General features: G+C 46.3%; 1 protein-coding gene across 2 annotated transcripts in view; it reads right to left on the reverse strand.

The window, feature by feature from the left end:
- LOC144175930 (flavin-containing monooxygenase 5-like) overlaps positions 1 to 23,541 on the reverse strand; it is a 126,398-nt gene extending 102,857 nt beyond the window's left edge. The window contains exons 1-2 of one of the 2 annotated variants that reach the window (XM_077705002.1): positions 23,037 to 23,541; positions 22,552 to 22,813 (exon numbers count right to left, since the gene is read on the reverse strand). The gene's annotated coding sequence lies outside the window, so the exon portion shown is untranslated. Of the gene's footprint in view, positions 1 to 22,551 lie in introns of both variants that reach the window. The other variant, XM_077705001.1, reaches the window with a different exon arrangement.
- Between the last annotated feature and the right edge of the window lie 481 nt (positions 23,542 to 24,022).

Raw genomic sequence — 24,022 nt, forward strand, 5'->3', positions numbered from 1 at the left:
TTCCTCATATCATGGGTATTTCTGTACCTGATCAAGTACTATCACATTAACGTTCACATAGTAGGCCGACCATCCGCGGACATTTCCTCAGTTCAGAGTGCGTTCCAGGAGCGTTAATGGTGCGCTTTTTTTAAATTTTACACGGAAGCAAGCCTTTTCTCTCCACCGCCCCCCTCCCCCCTCCCCCCAAATCGAGCGTGGTTATCGTTGTGCTAATGTTTCGTAATCCGCCGGCCTCAACCAACTCATATGAAAAAAAAAAATGGCTGCGGCTTAGCTCAGCCAACCTTGGATATGCAAAGCAAAAGCTTGGCTTTGTCTGGTTGAGTCTTGGTTTCTCTTGGTTAACCATTGACTTAGATGTATTGCCGGGCACGTTTTATAGCCGTTCGATTCCATGCAACGCTCACAGAAGGAGAGCGGGCGAACCCGGCGTTCATTCATGGCTCCTTTTCACCGGGTCCGAGACGAGCCACGTTGCCCGAAACGACCCAGCGCCGCATGCATGGGAGGCTGCGGAGGGGTGGTCGGCGACCGCTGTCGGCGCCCGCAGGCGCCGACAGCGGGCCCGGTGAATCACACGTCGCGCTTCGAGGGGTGTGTCGCCGGGGGTGTGTCTCCGGTCAAAAGGTCATTCGCGCAACCTTCACGAAATCGCTCGACGGAAGTAGTAAAGCTCGGCATTAAAAGACAGGTATGGTTGAGTCGCCAGGTGGCGTCTTAGGAAGAGTAAACATTCTCATTTTCGTGGAAAGGAAGCTGACTGATGCAACATATCGCCTTATTGAGTTGTCCACGCAAACACTAAAATAGGCCGACCCGCCGCGGTGGCTCAGTGGCTAAGGCGTTGTGCTGCTGAGCACGATATCGCGGGTTCGATTCCCGGCCGCGGCGGCCGCTTTTCTGATGGAGGCGAAAAGCAAAAACGCCCGTGTGTACGAGATTTCGGCGCACGTTAAAGATCCCCAGGTGGTCTAAATTAATCCGGAGCCCTCCACTACGGCGCGCCTCATCGCCTGCGTTGCGTCGGCGCGTTAAACCCTACAATCAATCAAATCAAATCAAAATAGGCCGTGTGATTCCCCACTTGACCTTATAGAACCAGGAAATCCTGCATGAAACGTAATACATGTCAACAAAACGTACTCTCGCATTTGGGAGTAATTTCGCCATTATGCCACAGCTGCAATGACTAAATGCGAACGTTTAGCTGTTTAGCGAATCGTTATTTTTCGTGTCCGGAGTTAAAAAACCAAAGAAAATGCCGAGCGCTGGTGTGTGCGGGCATCGCGGTTACCACCCAGCGTCCCCGGCGCATCTTTTCCAAGCCAACACTCTTAACAAATAAGCTCGTAAAAGGGTAGTAACGGCTGTATTTACCAACTCCTTACGAACTTTACTACCCCCCGGAAGGGTACATAGGTCCTGCCACTAAGTGTGAAACCGTCACTAGTCTAGACCATGCACTTAGCAATTGCTGCTTGTTTTATACTAACATTCACTGACAGTAACAAAATTCTATGAATTGTTGAACGTAATAACTACAGCACTTTTCCCACTCCGTATCACGATTAAAAAGTTTTTGCAAATCCGCACGCTGACTTGTATATGCTCACATTAAAATGCATAATTCTAAAATTATGGCTGAATGAATGAAACAAATCTTTATTAACAACAACAGGTAAATATTTGATTTTTGCGACAAGCCCACCAACTCTATCAAATGACTTTCCGTTGCTGGCTATAAAAGCAAGAAGTGCAGATGTACTTCTAAGGTAACAAAGTTATACTGGTCTCCTCGTGCATTCCGTTGGTTTTCTTGCTAAATTTGTTGGTTGTCTAAGTGTGACGTGTGTGCGCGTGGAATGTGTGTCTGTCGCGATGCACGCTCAGCTGATCCACAATGTCACGCGTATCTTTTTACTAAGTAATGCATGGCCAGTTATTAAAATCCACTAAGTACCTAGTTTATATTGGGAGAAGTAACTGGTTAGTGTCCTGTTAGCAAGTGCCCCGACCTTTTTTTAACAGTGAAGTATACGAACTTAGGGGGATTGGCCAAGATTAGCTAAAAAAAGCTCCAGCGTTTGCCGTACTTGTGGAAACACTTGCTCGGAACGAGAAAAACTCCAGAGTTGGCCGTAATCGTGGCAGCACTCGCTCGGAACGAGAAAAACACGTCATAGCGCGCACCCCTCCAACGTGATGTCCAATGATTGTCGTCCAAAAGATGAGGGAAGCTCACAGTTATAGCAACAGTGATGGAGTAAAGGTCGTTGATGCAGCGAACAAGATGCAAATAGGCTGTAATTGTGGACTTAAACCGTCGTGATGGTCGTGAAGGTTGTGTACAGCTTCGCTACCTTCAAGTATTACTCGTTAGCGTAAGCTTCCTTAATTTTTTTCGCAACTTTTCCGCACCTAGTCTGATCAACCGGTCGCAAACAGCGCGTCACATCGCGCTCACGGAGGGTGCGGAAACTTTGGGGTGCGGATGGCCGAATCCTGTTAGGGGTGGTGGCGTGCCGGGGCCTTCACATGTTTTTGTGCTTTGAAATACATCTACGAACGTTCTGCTTCACATGGCGACGCCCGACATGAGCTCCGCCTGGGTTGACACTATGAAATTATGGCTTTCCCGTGTTACTCCCACATTTCGCAAACGACGCGCTTCGCAGCGCACCGTGGCCGTCTAGCTACGGCGGAGACGGAAACTATGACGTTCTGGAAGGCCACTAATGGCGTGTGCGGCGCTGGCGCCATCTGTTTCAGGCGAGGTGAACTGCTCGCTGCAGACCACGGCCTCCGCGATCGGCTGCCGGCGGCGCGCCGTTGCTCCGGCCGTCCCATTCGGCGCATCCCCCAGCAAAAACCTGTAATTTGGCTAACTCCGCAACGCGCCGCGAGGTGGCGGTGTTAGCCGATGGTTCGGCAGCTCGCACCGACTCCTCTCGGCGGCTTTGCGGGGTCTCAGTTGCTGCGTGTCTTCATTGCCGGAATTCGCGTAACTGTGTTGCAGCTTTATTTTTGTTGAGCTGATCAACCGAACGACCAGGTCATGAAGTACGCTTGTCTCAGGAACTTCAAGGTATAGCACTGAAACCAAGATATGTCACTGTACAGCGAAAAGTTAATCGCGTTGTGATTGTTGCGTTTGATCGGTGCAGGACGTTTCGGTGCGGACATTCAGGCGCGCGGAAATTTGGGTGCAAAAACTTTTCGGCGACAGAATTATCGGGTGCTTCCTTGTTCGAGCAGCCGTTATATTTCTATTTCCGCATAGGGTGGGTTATGGATAACAATCGAGAACAGTGATTGCATTTGTATATGGGCGCCGTGTTTGATTTCTGCCAGTTGTTGTTAGAAATTGAAAATTTGTACATTTTTGTTTGCTACCTCGTTCAGGAAACACCTGTTATGCAGCCTAGTAATTATATTCTTGCGAACATGCTTTTTTTTTTAAATTTACTACAAGATTTTAATTTATATTCGTTTTTTGCGGCATGCAACTCAGCTAAGACACTTAGCCGCCGTTTACGATGGTATAATTCATAATTCTTTATGCAGTTTTATCTAAATAAAACGCACACCGTCACTATCCAAAGAAAGCAGCTCAGGCATTCGGAATTGCCCCCCCCCCCCCCCCCAGCGCAAAAAATCATATAAGGAGTTTTATGTAGGTTGTGCTGTCAAACTCAAAAGATTTTGCAAACACTGCTGTCGCCAGCTTTTTTTTTTATACGGACAAGTCTAGGATATTGACGTAGAGGAAGAACGGGCCTTTTGAAAGCAGCTGCATCTTTTATATATCCTAAATGAAGATAAAGCGCGTGCTGCTTGTGCGTACAAAGCACTGATTTTGCCTCATATAAGACGTTGACCTCTGTAAACGTGTCCAGCAAGGAATGATGAACATACGCTACAACCACTCTGTCCATATGGCTAAGTTTGTGAGACCACTGCTTGCCAATGTTGGTGCAACTGTCACGGACTAGGGTGCACAAAGTGCTTCATGTGTGAACTGCTCTGTTTGTCAAGACATGCAGATGCCTTGAAAGCGTACATTTGTGAACATAAGGGCAGTGTAGTTCGTAAATAGACGTTCAACAAAAACTAGACAGCTCTTGGACGAGCGTTCAGTAGACATTTGGTTTCTAACTTTTAGTTTGTACAAAGCAAACATGAAAGCTGTCATTATTGCTTAACACATGGATGTGCTTCGAAATCAGTAATTAGAAATTTAAATGTCTTGGATATTCAATCCAGAAAGAGGCAAAATTGGGCTTGTCTGTGGCCACCGAAATACGTTAAGAATGCAATGAAATCGGGGTGCATCTGCCTTCAAGGTTTTTTTTTATTTGTTGCGACTGAAATTGAAACCAGAACTTCCTTAACGCGCATGTGTAAAACAGATTGCCGCATTTCCTTGATGCTATCGCTCAGAGTAATACTCCTTAAACGTGTTAATCCTAAAAATAGGGCGGGTGCTTCCACCCAGCAGGCAATAATTCGAAGGCTACATAAGAGCACAGCCATCCATCCTGGGTTTGACGCGATCGCGCCTTTCGCTCTACTGAACTGCATTAGCCATGCAGATTGTATAAAATATGTTATACGTTATAAAGCGATTAGTAAGTTTATAAAGCGAACTGAACGTTATTTACGCGCCAGAAATTTGCCATTGGTAGCAGCGAATATTTTCCGTGTGTCGAGGGCGTCATGCGGCACATATTAAAGAAGTTGTATAGCTGCAATCCTAGCTAAAACGAAGGCATTATCAGGTTCTATGAGTCGCTTTGCATCCATGACATCAGGTATGCTTCTTTTTACTGCGATACGAAGAGCGAAAGTTGACGAAACGCCATTTCGAGTAGCGCTGCAGCACACACGGCTTTCATTTCAACCATCGGCTCCGCGCGCCGCGGTGCGGGCGAAAGACGCGGCCACGCCCCCTTTTCAACTTACGCTCTCTCCGGGCGATTGGGACGGCCGGAGCAACGGCGCGCCGCCGGCAGCCGATCGCGGAGGCCGTGTGCAGACGGGCTCGGTTACGCTGATTTCGACGCTGATGGCGCTTACAATCTGTGCTTGAAATTAAGTAGCATGTTTTCTTCTTGTATGTTAAATTCTTTCTGTTTACGCGATTGTGAGGACGCCTCCACAGCGACACGAAGAGTTGAAACCTGATTCGGAAATCAGTTATGATCGACCTTAAGTTATAGTCGCCGCTCTAGTTTCATTTCATAATATATGGCAAGAAAATGTTCGTGTATCTTGTTCCCGCAGGAGGAATGCGAGATTGGCCGAGATAAGACAGGGAGAGATAAAAGCGCACTCTTCCGAAATTTTTTTTTCATCAAGGCGCCTGCATAATATATGACTGAACTTGAAGGAGAAAGAGGACGCCAGCTTGGATGGAAAGTCATTTTAAAATAAAACGATTTCGATAACCAGTCAGCATGAAAAACAGGAGAATAACTAGCGGAACGAGGAAGTTTGCTTGAACAAAACTTATTGAGCTAGTTGGTTCATGCTTGCTGGAAAGAATAAAGGGCACTCTAAACAGACAAATACAAAGTAGACGAAGTAGCATGTGTTCTTTTTGTCTACTTCGTCTTTGTCTTTTAGCGCCCCCTTTATTCTTTCAAGTTTGGGTAGTTATCGAAACATTCAATAGTACCGATGCACAAATTGCAATGGCCACATGCATTATTTAAGGAATTACCCATTATATTTACTGTTCTTACCGTTTATTATTCTCACAACGGCACGCACATACACACAAACATACACGCGCGCGCAAACACAAAACAGTGAATGTGTGAATGCTCCGCTGTTCTTCGTGTGCGAATCGCGTATTGAACATAAAAGGTAATCTCCGTCTAGCAAGGTTTGTTTGCATTAGCCTAGGCTAGGGTCGCGATCGTTCAAAACGGCGCAAGGGGGACGGAGGACTACGAGTGACCTTGAGAACCCGCACCGCCGTAGAGCCCTGATAAAACGAGGCTGATGGTCTCTGCCAATTTGGGCAACCGGCAAGTCCTCGCTAAACAGGGGCGCATTGTAGCTGAGTTTTACGTTCGATGTATGATACGGAAAGGTGTAGATTGCGGACGCTATTAGGATCTAGTTTGCATTAGCAGGTGAAGTAACCTTGGCCCGAAAGCCACAGACAGGTTCCACGTACAGCTTAGCCGTGCACTGATTTTTTCTCTCTCTTTTTTTAAACGTAGATGCACGATGCCGACAGATGTAGATTCCAGACACAGTTACCCAATCGCGAAGGTCTGGGCCAAGTAATACTCAAGGTAAATATGTATATTTTTTTTCGAAGTTTCGTGGCGGCAGTGACGCAGGAAAGACAAATAAACAAGACAACAAGGCTCGACAAAAATGTTACGACCTGCGTGGCACGATGAAGAAATATGTGCGGTTGTTACGCGGCTATATATTGGCATTTGTACTTTTAATTATAGTAGGAGTAAGTTGAAAAAAAAAACTGGCTGAAAATGCGCAGTGCTGGGAAACTTACGATACGTAGTTCACGCGGTGAAAGTTCTAAAGAAGACGCAAAAGAGCACGGGCATTAACCCTGAACTTGTCTACTCTGCAGTACTCCTGAATCTCGTCTTTTGCGACTCTTCTTTGACAAACAGTCGCCTTGACAACGACTCTGGAACTGGCCTAGTTGATAATTACCGAAAACAGTACCAACCTGCTTCAGAAAAGAAAGTCAATAAAAAATTAAAGCCGTTCCACTCAATGTGAAAGCTGTCGGAAGTGCAGAACAGTGATTCGCCGTTATGGGTGGTGGCGCCGTTATCCGCCCACTGCTACCACCCATAACGCTCTTCGCCGTCCTGTACCACTCTTCTCTTGATGTATGAAACAGAGGTTTGTCGAATGTAATTCAAATTCCCGCCTTCGCAGTGCTCGCGTGCCTCCTTCGGGGAACTGCGACAACGTGAGTTCGGTTCTTTTTGTGCGTGCTTTTCCTCCCGCACGTGGGGGCGTTGCACTGCCACTTTTGTTCGTTTACTATCGTAAAAAAGCAACGCACCGAGCGTTCCTAACTAATGAACCTGGGTGATGCCGGTTAATTGCGTGTATTTTGCCTCAGATGTACCTGCAGTTTCCTTTGCGCCAAATAACGTGGAGAAGTATGACAAGCGCCAGCAGCTCACGAGTTTGGAACGCTTGTGACTATATAAACCGCCTGGTTTTCGAAGCCTCTGCGGGAAGCTGCTAAGCCGGTACGCCGTGGGGATCTACTTGGGTACAGCGAGCGAGCTACGACGACAAGGCGCGGCCCTAAAGTACTCTGCACTTAAAAGAGGACGCGAGAGAGACTGACAAGGCTGGAGCTCTTGAAGGCTTGAAATAATGTATACTGACGTACACAAGTACCCAGAAGAACCTGACAGGTTCTCGTTAGTGCAGACAGCAGCCGCTGCGCCAACCAACTTAGCGCACAGGGTTACCCCAGTTGTGCGTAATTTTTAAGTCATTGCTTTCTTGGTGAAGATACTCTTAGCGTTAAAAACAATGCCGAGATAGTGCCCGCGCGGTGTAAGTAAAGTTACGTTTGCACGGCGTACCCAAGCACTCATTCCGGTCGCGGGCATTCGGCGCTAACAACTTGCAGGTTGGGTGACTACTTTTGAACGATGGGCATCCCCAAGGTCGAACAAGAACGGGAATTTGTTAGCGTTTAGACTCTTCACTCTTAACGAAAATACCAGTAAATAGCAGAAACGGGTTCAATTTACAAACTCCTTACGAACTTTACTGCCCCCAGAACGGTGCGTAGGTCCTGCCACTAAGTATGGAACGTAAACGCTGTCGTTAGTAGTCTAGACCCTGCACTTAGTAACCGATGCTTGTTTGATACTAACATTCACTGATAGTAACGAAATTCTATGAATAATTGAACATAATAACTACAGCAATTTCCCCACTGCAAATCACGATTAAAAAGTTTTTGCAAATCCACATGCTGACTTGTACATGCTCTCACTAAAACTCATAATTCTAAAATTATCGCTAAAATGTTTTATTTCAGTAGCGTGGAAATATGGGCTTGTTGGTTCATAACTTACAAATATGTAGCGCAGAAGACGAGAGACACAGACAAGTAGACACACACGGCGCTAACTTCCAACACCTTTAACGAAAACGATATCACACATATATAGGCAAGAATCCCGTGACGTCACACACATGCCTACATCAGCGCGAACGCAAGTAGGCAATCTCTTTTTCTGATAATTTAATAGAAGTCGAACTTACACAAGAGCTTCCTAACCTGGTTATCTTTTCCGCCTCAATGATTTCACGTGTACACTTGTCCTTACTCTTACCAATAATAACACATTTATCAAGGAATGGTTTGCAATCTGTACACGCGTTACAGTGCATAACTAGTAGTCCATCTTGTTCATTTTTCTTTTTTACATTGCGATTGTGCTCACGAAGGCGATCATTTAGACAACGACCGGTTTGACCAACATACTGTTTACCACAAAAGAGGGGAATCTGGTAGACAACACTATCTATACATTCAACGAACGAAGTTTGGTGTTTCTTTTTACAATTATTAGAAATCTGCCGATCACCCTTATTTATCTTACAAAGCCTATACAACTTCTCAGGGGGAAACGTTGCGAAATGTTTTGAAGTGCCAGTTGTATTTTCAGCCCCTGAGAAGTTGTATAGGCTTTGTAAGATAAATAAGGGTGATCGGCAGATTTCTAATAATTGTAAAAAGAAACACCAAACTTCGTTCGTTGAATGTATAGATAGTGTTGTCTACCAGATTCCCCTCTTTTGTGGTAAACAGTATGTTGGTCAAACCGGTCGTTGTCTAAATGATCGCCTTCGTGAGCACAATCGCAATGTAAAAAAGAAAAATGAACAAGATGGACTACTAGTTATGCACTGTAACGCGTGTACAGATTGCAAACCATTCCTTGATAAATGTGTTATTATTGGTAAGAGTAAGGACAAGTGTACACGTGAAATCATTGAGGCGGAAAAGATAACCAGGTTAGGAAGCTCTTGTGTAAGTTCGACTTCTATTAAATTATCAGAAAAAGAGATTGCCTACTTGCGTTCGCGCTGATGTAGGCATGTGTGTGACGTCACGGGATTCTTGCCTATATATGTGTGATATCGTTTTCGTTAAAGGTGTTGGAAGTTAGCGCCGTGTGTGTCTACTTGTCTGTGTCTCTCGTCTTCTGCGCTACATATTTGTATGTTTTATTTCTAGGCGAGCCCACTGTCTCTACCACAGAACTTTCCGCTGCTCACTATGAAAGCTAGAGCTCGAGCTAGTCGTTGCGTGCTGATATGTGGTTTTATAATAAATTCTCTTCTCACGTTGGTTTTCTTGCTCAATTTATTCGTGGTCTACGTGTGATATGTGCCTGTCAAATGCGCCTATGTCGTGCTGCGCGCTCAGCCGATTCACCTTGTCACGCGTAGCTTTTTACTAGGTTATGCTTGTCCAGTTAGTAAAAGCACTAAGTGATACCTAAGTACCTAGTGGACATGCAACTGGTTAGTGTTCTCTTAGTAAGCGCCACGACCTTTTTTTTTTCAAGAGTGTTTGCTAGCAAGGGAACCATGGTTTGGCGTACGTAGTTTTACTGCCTTTCTTTTTCGGCATAAATAGAGGGCCATCCCAAAGCCAAAAGTTCATAGAGACATTTATAACTGGGTACGCGCGGGGATACGACAGCATAGCATTGTAAGCTATGCCATCGTCTACGCATAGTGTAGGCCCCTCCTGATTGTGTCACCTCCTGTTGTCTTCATTGTAAGAGAGATATATGTCTGGCGAAATTTTTGCGCCGTAAAGGATGGGTGTTGTCGGCTGGGGGTGGTGTTACTTGTACAAAGCCCCGGCCTGGATGCGCGCCGCGAGGCATTTTTGTGTTGGACTGATTTTGAAGACACAGCGACCAGGTGATTCAACAGCGCCATGTTTGCTGTTCCCTACAAACGCATGCGTGCGCTCGCAATTATTTATATAGCGAGGCTGTATATGTCTGATCCCCCTTGTTCTCGCGCCCGTAGGGAATGAAAACTCGAAACTTGTGTTTAGCGTATGGGAAAATTCATTAAAAAAACGAGGTATCACGGGCTCCGTATATTGATGTCTTATAGTGCCCCTGAAAAGTTGTGTTCCCAGCAATTCAATTTTGTTTAGAGGTGAAGCAGACTTTACGGAGATCAGTGTAAGCTTGGTGTTTGTAAGTTGGCTTTCCCACATTGTTTGTGTCGAAGTGGAGCATGGCCATCTACGGAGAGAGTATGGTTACGGAGCCACTTTTAAGTTCAGAGCACTTTAGGGCCGCGCCTTGTCTTCGTAGCTCGCTCGCTGGACCCAAGTAGAGCGACATGCACGGCGTTTCGTCGTAGCCGCTGTCGTCGCGCCGTAACCAAAAGACTTCTAAAGCCAAGCGGTTTGTATAGTCATAAACGTTCGAAACTCGTATATTGCTGGCGCTTCTCATACATCTGCCCCTTGTTTACCGCAAAGAAAAGTGTAGGTGCATTTGAGGTAAAATGTACGTTAACCAACAGTGCCTGCGTTCATGTAGCTAGAAAAGCTCGTTGGGTTGGTTTTTACGATACTAAGCGAAGAAAAAGAGGGACGTGCAGGTGGAAAAGCAAGCATAAAAAGAACGGAACTCCCGCTTGCGCAGGTTCAGGCAGGGGGCGCGCGAGCGCTGCGAAGGCGGGAAATTTGAATTGCATCGGGTGGTAGCAGTTGGCGGATAACGGCGCTATACAGCCTATTATGGCGAATCACAGCTCGGCACATCCGACAGCTTTTACATTGAGTGGAGCGGCTTTAATTTTTTTTACTCCTTTCCACCACTATGGAGTCTTTCCAGGGTCATGTATACTGCTCGTCTATCTCCTCCCTGCCATTTTTATGCGTGAATTTTTTAGGGGAGCTGGGGTGCGTGCACGCACAGGCAGGCTTCATGAGCTCATTATTGGCGCACCCGTTTGGCTCGGGGAGACGTCAGCGTAGATGTTTCATGGCTCGGTCCGACCTGACTGCTGACCTCCGTGATCGAGGCGTTTGGATTGGTGAGTTACGCAGACAGTGAGATGCCTAAGACGCTGGAGGGAAGCGGACATCCCCCTGCCGTCCTTCTAAGTTTCATTCAGCTATAGGTTGAAGTACACTCAATCACAAGTCACAAACAAGCGTGTTTTGCTTCATTCGCTTCTTCCGTTGCGCCCAGCCTCACTGGTCATCCTTCTTTACAGAGTGGGAAGGCAGAGAGTCTTTTGGCGGCCGCTTGCTGCTTGCTGAACGTCAGCGTCGAGATGAATGTAGCCGAGGACGCGTTAATAGTGCGAGTGCAATGTAAGCCACACGAGTGGGCACCGAGACAATATTTGGTCCCGCCGGAATTTGCGGCCAAGGTAGAGCGGAGGACATCTTCCTGGCTGAATGTACGTCCAAGGACTTAAGTCAGCACAGCAGATAGCAGGCTGTATTCAGTTTTTTTTTTGTTTCTGTTGCACGGTTCACCTTGCTACAATAAATATATGCAGTCACCTTAGCTAAAGGTGCAGATAAACATCGCAATGCCTTCGTGCGGCGCTTGTAATTTCGTTGTTAGAAAGGGTTGCGTTTCGGCGATTCACAAGTCATTAAAATGCTGTGTTGTTGCGTAATAGGCTGTATTCAAGCGCCGCGAAAGCGAGTTAAAGCGCTTCATATAATAACGTTAATAGCAAAGCGGGCGTGTTAATTTTTACTCTGTTACTTTTTCGCTCCAACAAAATTCGGGATACACCCGACTTCATGTAGCCGCAGGATACTCACAGACGAGTTAAAACCAGTGCTAAGTCAAGGGGACGAATTTGGGTGAGTTGGTGAACACTCAAGATTGAAAATGAGAGTGGAAAAAACTGTGCTCAAACAAGGACGAGAAGTAGACAGTCAGCGCGGTCCGGACTACTTCTCGTTCTTTTTTGTGCGCAGTTTTTTCCGTGCTCATTTCCAATCAGTGTTAGTTAAAATCAATAAAAAATTCCCCCGGCATGAATTCTGCTTGCGCGCTTTGATGGCGAAAGCATAGCAATGATCAAAGATTACTTTTGCGCTATGTTTGCGCCTTTTTTTTTCGACACCAAGACTGGCCGCCCTTCACGCTGCACCTTCCCCGTGCACAGTCAGCCCATCTCCACTGGGTGCACCAGTTCTACGCTGGTGCACGCACCAGGTTAATTTGTGTTCCGCTTTGTCGGGATGTCCGGTTAGCGCTGTGGTTATCGCACTCGGCTGATGCTTTGGCGACCGGCGTTCAAATCCTACAGGAGCCCAGTTTATTTCCTCTTTACAGCGAAAGCAGTTTTCATGCCTTTGCATGGTCACTTGTCGCGTTTGACGAGAAACTTAACGCTTTCGCCTAGGTATCGACGAATTGCAAAAATAAAATAAAGACAAAAAAAAAAGAGCCTCCTCCTCCATTGGCGGGATCCGTATGTTTGGAAAACAAAACCCGAAGTCTCCGTACGAGCTCAGGTGAGCTGTGGCAGGGTTTTCCTGTCAAAAAGTATACTGGCAACTTATTTCAAGGTGATTAGCGATTAATTTTGTCTCACCTTCGATTCTGTGCTTCAGAAAGCGAGCTTTTACGTACCGTCAAGGCTGTGATTAACTTAGCTCCAAAAGCGAGCCATGCTTCCAACTTTGTTTTCAACCTATATTTGATGCAGAACACGCACTGTGTGATTGTTGGAGTGGTCATTTGCGTTCGTCACAGTATTACGATACTGCTAACTCCACACAAACTGTTTTAACGGAATCTTAAAAACCTCTAAACAAGTGTGCGCGCTGCGACCCGGATATTTTATTTTTGCCTATGGTATTTTCGGCATTTATGTGTTAATTTCTTTCGCTGCAGTTCTTTTCTTTTTTTCTACTGTTGCTGTGCCATCTACTTGTACCCTGTTGCCTGTTTCTGTTCCACGCGTAGGACTCTCCAGAAATGTTTGTGGGCGGTTGAACTCCCTCCTTTCTTTTCTCTTTCTTTTCTTCTTTCTTTTTTGTTATTTCGTCCTTTCTTCTTTTCTCTTTCGTTATTTATGCCTTTCTCTCTTTATTACTCCTCCCCTTCTTTTCCTCTTGATACCCTTTCGTTCCTCCATTTCTTTATTTCTTTGCCTTCTCTTCTTTCTTTTATATCTCTATTTACTTATTCCTTCATTCCTTCCTTCCTTCCTTCCTTCCTTCCTTCCTTCCTTCCTTCCTTTATTCAGAGATTACTCATTCTTCCCGAAAGCGGCACGGTATTGACATAGACAAATCTTCATTCACCACTGGGCCGAACCGAAAAAAAGTACCGGTTCTAAGTTAAGCAGTAACAAAAAGGTTCCCGTAGGTGGAGCGAGTAGTGGAATGCGGGAAAATGAATTGGCTTTAGCGAACCTCCTCGGTGTTCACCGTGGGGGGATTGAAGGGGAGGAGAATAGCATGGGTGGCGGGGACAGAAGGAAGGTATCTATGTGGCAGCAGCGGCAGAAGACTACTGTCTTTCAGCGACATTTGCAGCGAAGTTACCCGATACGCAGACATTTCTTTTTTCACCCACTTTGTCGGCAAATCGACTTTTTGTTTCTTCACGCACAGGGTTTTGAGGTTAAACAGGCTAGAGGAGACGTAATTTGGCCCAATGAAGCTGCCAAAATTCGTCATAACTGAGGCTATGAAAGCGGCGGAGATGACAGTGCGATGCAAACGGAACTTTTGTACGTACATTTCTGAAATGTTTGTCACTATCTCCCTCCCTGCCTCCTTTGTTGAAGCAATGCGCTTAAACAAACCGAACGGAATCAAAATACGGTAACTTGGTCTAGGCTTTGTTGTAGCAAGGTAATCGAAGAATGCTGGTAACTCACTTCGGTGTTCCTTGAACATACCCTCGTAGTCACAAACCCCGGTTGTTCGGTGTAACCACAACAATTCTTAGGAACCACTAATCGTAATTAAATGGGATATAAGGAGCTGACGCGAGCGAGCTCAGTATCTAATTGGAAAGAAAAAAAATCGCAGCGTATTTGATTGTTTCAATGCAAACGTCGTAGAAAGGCAACAGCTTTCTGGCATCTTTGCCACATAAAAACCTTTCCTCTCTCGTCCTTCCACCCCTCACGTTGTTCTCCTCATACTCTCATTTCATGGAGAATGAGATGAAGGTTTTCTCAATTCACTTCAAGTTTCGCGCGTTCGCAGCGCTTGTGTGCCATCGTTTCCGTACTTTTCTTTCGTTTGTGCTTATCAGAGCTCGATATGTACCCCCATATGCGCTGCACACTGGCCAGCATCGCACGCAACCAACCCGATCTTCGGAGTACTCTGATGTGGGTCTCTGGACACGCAGGTGTAAAGGGGAAAGAGCAGGCCCACGGCTTAGCCCGAGCTGCTCTTCTAGGCCCGGGCACCCGAATACCCTGACATCGCTTTTATGACCCAAAAGAGCACCGCCGATAAATGAATGACAATCGGAGACAGTACTTAAGGGACGTCAGAGATCAGAGAACCACCATCCGGTACCCCAAAAAATTCGCCCACCCAGGCGCTGTTCTCATTCGATGACAACACACCGGTACAAATTGGCCCACTGTCAGCCTTATGTGTGCGCCCCTTTTATGACCCGGTGGGCACTAAAGTCCACTCTGAAGGGACTTTAGTGGGTACCACAGCGAGAAGACAGGCGAGCTCACAAAGTGCGAGAAAAACACCTCCAAGTTGAGCATCTCCGGCGGCGCGAAGGGCGCTCAGCACTGCGCGCGCTTCGGCTCGTCTTGGTCACTACACAGAACAGTACGTGCTGGCTAAATTCGGTTGTAGGAGGTTAATCCGGCTAATTTCTGAAGCAGCGCTTGGGAATAGCGGGAAATGATGATTCCTGAAGTATTGCTAATGGGCGATCACACATAACGTCGGCAGCAATGGGCGTGTTGCTCAGAACTGAAACCGAAACTGGTGTAAACAGCTCTAAAAAAAATAAAGCCCAACAACGACATTCCAACACATACGCTTGTAGCCAATAGTACTAAATTATTTCATAAAAATAGCGTCGCCACACACGCAAGTGGATATGCATGAACTTTAAAATCTTGGACATGTCACATCATATCGCAAAACGAGTGCGCATCCTTTCTCATCACTGGTGTAATTGCTGCGGCCACCACGAATATCGGATGGTATTTTTTCTTCTTTCATGCTTTATAAAGAAATGCTGCTTTATCGATCACATAAACGATGAAAAGTGTGCTTATTTGAGCTGGTTTATGCAATGCAAATACAAAGAAGTTTCCGAAATTCACCTTAGTGTCCCCTTATTAAGCAGAGAGTCTCTGCAGGTTCCGCACACTTGGAAATCTTTGACCTGCCTGGCGATCAAGAGTCTGGACTACGCGGCCTTCCCACTAGGACGACAGAAGAGATGTTAAATTTGCTGTAGACAACAGCGACTTGTCGGGCTAACGCAATTGCGCAGCCACATTTAACCCCTTCAGCCTTGAACTTTTATTTGGAGAAAAATTGCATTTTTGTGCGTTTTTGTACAGTTTTGAACTATCGCAGCATACATACAAAAAATGCAGCTGATAGTGCAAAAAACTTTTAATTTAAGGCAAGACAATTAATTAGGTAATTTAGTAAGAAAATGTTTCTTTCGAGTAAAAAAAAATGTCGAGTTTTCCTAAAAGTGCCGATACCCTGAGCCTACAGGGGAAAAAGATAAAGCTGGTAGTGGAAGTGTTTACAGTATTATGAAAAGTTGAATAAACTAGAATTTCAGTTTCACTACAGGGCCCGTCGTCATACTTTGGTCCACTAGAGCTTCTTTTTTTTCTCGTAGCGTCTAGGTCTGCGAAAACGCAACAAAGGTGATGTCTATCGCAAGAGTCATGCTTGAAGAACTCTTGCCCTGAAAGCTAGCGGCTGTTCTCAAGGCGCAGGAGGATATTTTGTGCGGTGTCGTCAAATGACGACACAAGGGCTGCGGGGTCTTCAGCCAGCACGCAAGCAAGAAAACGAACAAGCTAGCAGGTGCGCACACACGAATGCTTCGCGCCATGGAACGCCTCGCGGTAGGTTTGCGTCCAGTTCGGGAGCTCAGTTTCTGCATAGCAAATTTTTGGATGGAACGAAAAATTCACGGACACCTCACCATAAATCACCTCGGGTGTGAGAAAAGTTTTTGTGCACTGCTGCAGATGCCCCGAGATAGCCACTGCCGACTCGCGCGGAGAAAGAGTATCCCTTTTAAAGTACGCCCTATAATGAAACATTCACATCTGCGGCTGCGAAACGAAAGAGCCCTTCAGTTCAAAGAAGAAGGCCAGCGATCCTACGCGTGCACGGGAGGGGGGGGGGGGGAGGTGAACTTTAGCAATGCCAACTACAGAAGCCCTTCGCACTGCTCGTCTCCCGTGCCTTTTCTCCTCCGCTACGCGACCTCCTTGAGTTTCTGGTCGCAGAGGGTGCAATGCAATGCTGCGTCTCGAGGCTACCACCCGGCTGTAGAGGCCGAAGTTGCAGAACGGGGTTGCGTGCAGTATCTTTTCGTCGATAAACCGCAGGCTGCGGTCATTATCTTTGAGGTTATCAGCAACAGGGCACCCAATCTCGGCGGGGATCTGAAAACGGCCTTTGCAATGTTCACCTTCTCGATGAAGGTGGTGCACTGCACACACTGTCGCTCTACAGGCGGGTGCCCGTAGGATAAAAAAGCGAATGACCATTGCGGCGCCATTTTGGTTGATTTATCTGAGTAGCGTCTATGAGTGGTTACGGTAAAAACAGCATGACTTTGGCTGAAGGGGCCGGGACAGGTCCACCTTAGAACAAAACACCAACAGGCCATTAACAGCTGTGCCCACCTTTCTAGTCGTTTGACGTGTAATTGGCAATAAATTGGCATGACTTCGGTGGCAAGTAAGTTTTTAACGGTGTCTTTCGGTCGGGACACGTGCGACGACACTTCGCTTCTGGCCACCGCCTCGCGGGCTGCCTATCGTCTACGGAAAACGGTTCCTGTCCCTCGATGCGCCATAGGTTAGCGCTCTATGAGCCCCGGGGTGCTATTCTGGATACTGACAACCTAATGGCGATTGGGGTGCAGGCTGTGAGTTTCTTGCGTGAGTTTCTTTGTTGCACCACGTTGGGGTGACGTTGTAAGGATGATTCAGCTTGACGTACAAATTTGTGCTGTCGAGAACACCAGAGGCATCACAGGAACAGATTTTAGAATGCTCCCCACATTTGGCGGTTTCCCGTGCTCAAATGAAGGGAGGTGTCCAATTTTATGGAAGTACGCGGCTTCTTAAAGTAATGACGGCAGCCATCTTTCTTTTTTGTATGTTATTTAAGTTCCACTCCTTCTTCCTCCGTAAGCCTTCCTTGGGTACCGCGGCCTTCATCGACGAGGAGCTGCTTGTGAATGTGGGGTGTCACGTACGTGCGTTATATTGCGTAAACCGAAGACACATGCAGTCACCGTCAACGCCGTATTCTTTTTAGGTACGCATGCCTGTATGCGCACTCGTTTGGCATTAAAACATATTGTTTTAAGGCTCTGCGTTGTCGGCGCAGAAACAGAGTTGGTCTGAAAAATTCAAATGTTTACAGTGCAACGAAGCACATATTAGCACTGTTTTCGTACTTTCAATCAGCACCGATTCTCTCTGCAATCTAAATCGCTATGAAAGCTCTCGGTCGCTCTACTGTTGAATTATACCGCATCCTTTCTAGAAAAAATGCCTTTTGCAAGGCGGGTACGCGTAGAAATAAGCATACTCTAGTTCAACTACATTGAAAGCTAATCTGTCGAAGCTGCTAACTGCGTATTGTATGCGTGGCATATACGCAGCGGGGTTTTGTTCTGGGCGGCGAGTCACGCGCCGAACCTGTCGATTGTTCCTTCTGTACACTTGATGCACGCTACTGGAGTCACCGCACCCGACGGAGCCGCCCAGCTGCGGCGGCGCAGTGCGAGAGGATGTGCAGTGAAGCATGCCTAGAGGTCAAGGAGCGAGGTAAGGAAACATGATGTCAGTATTGTGCCTACTCGAAAAGAGACGCCCCAAGCAAGACCTCAACAAGGGCGCCTTTGTACGGCGTGCTTGGTTTTATACCAAATGCCGAATTCACTGGCGGATATTAAGACGACAGTTCCCTTCCTGGAACGTGCTGCTGGTCATGCCTATTATGCAATCACTCCGTGTTCATGATTGTGGCGTGCTTACGCAAATTGCTGGTCTGGTTGTTCGCTTTAAAGATGCCTTAGTGCGATGTAACTGCAGTCACGCCAAGTTTAACTAGGCCTGTGAGCGGGCCACGCACAGTCACTTTTCACCAACACGCTTGGCGTGCGTGAGTGCGCGAGAAGCAGATAATGCGTGTTGATCACACGACGAAAAAACATAATTGAAATTGAGGTAACGTTACGATAATGAGAACTTAAATCAGCTAGGCAGAAGCTTGCTATTTGGTAAGACTGCGCGCACTTATACACGAAGGTGGTATGCAAGCTTCATTGACCTCCATGCGTGCGCCCGCATACATAAACACATACATACATAAACACATACATACATAAACACATGTATACACACATACATACCTACCTACATGCATACACACATAAATCAATGCATACATGCCTGTACACATAAACACATATACGTACATGCATGTATACAACATACATACACACCTACATGTATACACACATAAATCAAGGCATACATTCGCAAACGTTTGATTGATTGATTGTAGGGTTTAACGCGCCGACGCAACTCAGGTGATGAGGCGCGCCATGGTGGAGGGCTCCGGATTTATTTTGACCACCTGGGGACCTTTAACGTGCGCTGAAATGGTGTCGAACACACGGGCGTTTTTGCTTTTCGCCTCCATCAGAAAAGCGGCGCCGCGGCCGGGAATCGAACCCGCGACCTCGTGCTCAGCAGCACAATGCCTTAGCCACTGAGCTACCGCGGCGGGTCATTTGCAAACGCATACATACCTGCATACATGCATACACACAACATACACGCACACATACATAGATACAATCAATGCATACATGCACACATACATTAACACATACATACATGCACACATACACGCATGTGACATACATAGATATATACTACATTCATGCACACATAATCAATGCATACACGCACAGATACATGCCGAAATACATACGTGCATACATGCATAACCACATATATAAATTTCACCGAAAATTGCACAACGTTTTTAGAGAAATAGAATGCGTTCTTGACGTTTACAAAAATACTCTACAGTACACATAAAAAAACCCCAAACGAGGAATGGCCACCTGAACGCCCCGCATTGCTCAATCGCAGCTGCTCTATGTACACAGATGATGTTTTACAACACGTCTGATAATATGAGACGTAGCGACAACATATTTTTATGTATATGTACCACCCAACAAAAAAAAAGCTCAGCAGCAAAGCGGTCCTCTTTAAAATAGCCCCCCGTTCTTTCGCAAGACAGTATAAGGAATTTCGATTTCTAGTTGTTTGCTACACTAAAGCTCGAGTTACCTTGCAACCTGACTCCCTGTGTTGTAAGGCTGCAATATTGCTCCATTTAACTGTGGAGGTGTTGTGCAAGCACTGAATGCAATCCTTGTTCGGGTAAAATAACCTTCGCTTGCCATTTTCTGCACTGTGTGTGCATTGCGCCGGTCATGAGCGCGGGAGGGTGATCGAGAAAAGGAAAGAAAGAGCCAGCTGCTCCGTTCGAGGAAAACACAGCTTGTTTTCGAAACGACCCGATGAGCGCGCGTGACGTTAAGCAATGGCGCCACGTTAGGCCGCGAGATGTATCGACAAGGCAGAACAGGGTTTTCTTCGAGAGTGTCTGTCGCACTCGCCAGGGAACAAACCGGCTACAGCTGTCCTCTATAATTACTGCAGTGTTTTAGCGGCGTCACACGACAACTTCTAAACGCCATTTTGCACTTTTAAGGCCATTCTTTTGCACCAATGCAGCTTGACTAGACCAGATTCGGGAAACACGACACATAGTATCAAAATATTGGAAGAGCTGTCTTAAACCGAAAGCTGTATTACTCCTAGTACAAATTCTGACTGGGCCAGATTTGGGAAACACAACATATTGGAAGAGCTGTTTTAGAGCGAAAGCTATGTTAATGCAGGTAAAAATTTAGATAACGGCTCGTTCCTCGTAGCGTCAACCTGACTTTAAGATCAGCTTAGGTGGAGCCAGCACTTCATGACGTTGCGCAGTCAAAACGTCTAATAATTTGTTTGTTCTAAGGGGAGGGAGTCGAAGAGGGGGAGGAGCAAAGAGTATGGTTGCGTGCCATCAGAAAATGGTATAAGGAGGCTCCGGCTGAATCTAAGCCCACTGCGCGTGCGCACGTGCGCGCCTACAGCGCCGACCGCACCGATCATCGTAGGTGTTTTGCCTTGGAGTGAACTTGTGTGCGGGTTCAGTGCGCTCTCGGCGCTTTGCTAGCGGAAAGGGCGAAGACAGCCGGCCGTACCAACGGAGTCTTGGACTGAAGATCCCGACCACAAATATGCTCACTTCAACTGTGATTAAAGTTTCTCTCTCTCTCTCGTTCTCTCTCTCTCTCGGCGCGAGAACTGAGGTTTAGCTCAAGAAAGTTGGTTGAACAGCGTTGAACCACGGGAATTCTTTCTTTAAATTGCTGTCGCCTGGCCTGAAATTTTGTGGCCATACGTTAACACTTAGTGACCCTGTCAAACCAGGGTATCGTCGGCAGTTGTTGACGGGCAATACATTCGCTTCACCGACGCGGACGCATTACTAATGTTGTGGTCCAATTTTTGCAATCAATGGTTTCCATCAATTCCTCATGTGGATGTGCTCGCATCAGGCGTGAAAGTGCGCTGGAGGACGCCAGCTGGCATTGATACAGTTAGCAGTTATCGGTGACGTAGGAGTGAGATCTTGCAGCATGGCCTTTGAAAACGTTTATTGTTTTTACTCATTAAAGGGGGTGATTACTCCCTGGTCTATGGTAAGTTGAGCGGATTCAGTACACGGCAATAACAAGGTGGACAACACCTTTTTCTTAAGAACTAGGTATGAAAACACTTTGTAGTGCAGTTTAATGCACTAAAGCTTTGGCGAAACCTATGTTTGTGGTGAAGGCAAAGTTCAGAAATTTTTTTAAACTCGAAGAAATAAGAAAAGAACAGAAGTGTTGTAGTCAAAATTGTTGAAAGGACACTGAACCGAGACACGCTATCAAATAGTAAGGGTGGCAAAACATGAAGAAAATATAAAAGTTTAGCCTTGGGACGGACGTGACTCGGGTTGGAGCAGGAAACTTCACAAACCTGCCGATATGCGCGCAATGCGGTATCGTAATCGGTAACATGCCGTCCTGCGTTTATTAGGCTACCACTCTGACGATGACACTGATTGATATATACTAAAGAACAACCAGACGAAAGTTCCTGGCAACATTTCTAATAGGCGACGACTGCATCCTACAAAAATCTGCGTCATTTCTTCTTTTTAACCATCTCTTCAAACAAAGGTTTTTATACGTATATGGCTGGCGTTGTGGCGTTGACGTGAACAAGGTGTTCATTTCAGTAGACGCGCACTGTCGCGGTGAATTCATGAGCGACGATCTTGAATTCTTATCTCCTTAAAAACACGCCCTTTATTGTGAGCATCTATATATATATATATATATATATATATATATATATATATATATATATATATATATATATATATATATATATATATATATATATATATATATATATATATATATATATATATATATATATATACATATGATTTATTGATTGTTTAATTGATTGATTGAATAAATAATTGATGCTAGAGAGTGGGGTAGAAGGCACATACTTCGTTTAAATTGATCCGTGATTTAACAACAAGGAATAATTAAGTACGCAGCCAGTAGGGTTTAAATTTTAAAAACACATTCAAGTGCTAGGGTCCAGTTTCCGGCTTGCCCCAGTTTATCAGTAATAATTAATCTGAAGTCATGCACTGTAAGGTCAACGAATTTTCGCGCAGTTAGTATTACAAAATGCGAGAGCTTGGTCTGCGCACAGTATTAAGTTTAGCAAGTTACTTTCCCAGGATCAACTATCCCATGGGAATATTTGCGCAGAAATTGCTGAGAACGCAATACACAGAGGCTATCTTGAATATCTTGAATTTTGCACATTTTTACAATGTTCCCATCCAAGCCACCGCCTCGCTCTGTGCGAAATATCACTTTTGTGCAGTGGTTTCACAAGGGTCCTTAGGGGGGGGGGGGGGGTAATTTTGAGGGAGAAAGTTGGGAATTATGCGGGGGCACGGGTGTTGCAGTGCAGTGCACCCTTCAGAAGAGGCGACTTTAGGTTTGTAAACTAAAGAGTTTGTAATACAGAGAACGTATCGTTCCAAATGTCCTTGGGTTGACTGACTTTTACAAAGATGGGAAAATCACTTACATATGCGTCTCCTGAAGTCACAGGGTCCCCGGTGCGGTACGTTTCGGCCTTGCGGAGGTGCAGCCGAGCTGTGGGAACTTGTTCACTTGCCGCCGAAGCTCCTCAAGATGCTCTTCCACACAAGAAATGGAAGAGGAGGGAATTTCAGCTCGAGCTCGGGAAGGGTTCACAGTTCTTCCTTGGGCGTTCACTCTGAACACTTAGTCTTCAGTCTTGGCCGCAGTAGTCGTCGGGGTTATAATAATCCGCCAAAGGCGTCCACCTACGAAAAACAGATAACGTAAATTTGGAATACCTGTCGATCCGTTGATATTTTGCTGGTTCTGCTATTCACGACAAGCGAATGCCAGTGATCAAGCTCCACACATTCTGTATGACCCTCAGTGCAAACGGTTGAAGGTTTTCAAAGACTCTGACTGGTAGGCCTCGAGCGGCAACTAGTGGCCCTCCGCTGGGACTTGCAGCAATCAAGCAACAACATTCACCTTTCTTGAAAGGGTATGCCGGGACGAACCCGCTGAACCCAACTCCACGGATGCTCCGAAGAGTAGGCTATGTCACCGTTCCGCACAGAATCCGAGTACAAAGACGTCTTCTGGGAGGATTAGTCCGTCATAGGAGAGAATGAAAGTCGGGCAGGTTCCGGAAGATGAGAAAGCTGGACGCGATCCGGAGTGGTGTGGTCTCAAAGATGCCAATTACGTCTGCTGGCACTCTTGCTCACGCAAGAACACTGTAGACGGCGATGGCACTCGGCGTAGGCGGAAGCCCCAGTAGAAGTGGGTGAGCTCGAAGCACACGGCGCTGTGCACTCCGTGATGGGCGAACAAGGGAATCGGCGGCGAGCGCTGGGGACGCGACCGGATCGCGTCGGCCAGTGAGGCAAGGACAGGCTCGCTGCTGCGGCCGAAGCGAGACCCGGCAACCTCTTTCTCCACTTTCCGGTCGCTTTCAGAGCTCTCGCCTCTGTGTCTGGCCGGCCGTGGTGCGTTACGCAAGTCGCCGCCGCCTACTTGTCCGCCTGCTCGAACGGCACGCCAGTCACTGCTCTCTACCCTCCGGTGTGGGGAAGGATTATACGCGAAGGGGTGAAAGCTACGTCGTTGACAAACTGCAGTATAACTCCCCTGGGCAGGGGAATTCCAAATCAAATCAAATCGTTTATTTTCTTTTGTTTTATTACAAAAAAGGAGAGCAAAACCGCAAAAAGCCGCTGTTACAAGCGGCTTGACGAGGCGGCTGCCCTGGTTTCGGACAACAGCAAATATCATGACCGTATGCGACAATATTGCAGTACGCATCTTGTGGACCAACCGATCAAAAAAAAAAAACAAAAAAATAGAAATGAAACGAAGACATAAAAATCAAATCAAATGACAGTCATGGCCGTACTTGGCGAAAGGGGAAATGGTACTAAATATACAAATGCTACAATATTGGCAAGAAGAAATATATAAATACCCTTTTATTA

Source organism: Haemaphysalis longicornis, unplaced genomic scaffold, assembly GCF_048455015.1.
Source record: "Haemaphysalis longicornis isolate Haplotype H1 unplaced genomic scaffold, Haemaphysalis longicornis Haplotype H1 scaffold_3, whole genome shotgun sequence".
NCBI lineage: Eukaryota > Metazoa > Arthropoda > Arachnida > Ixodida > Ixodidae > Haemaphysalis > Haemaphysalis longicornis.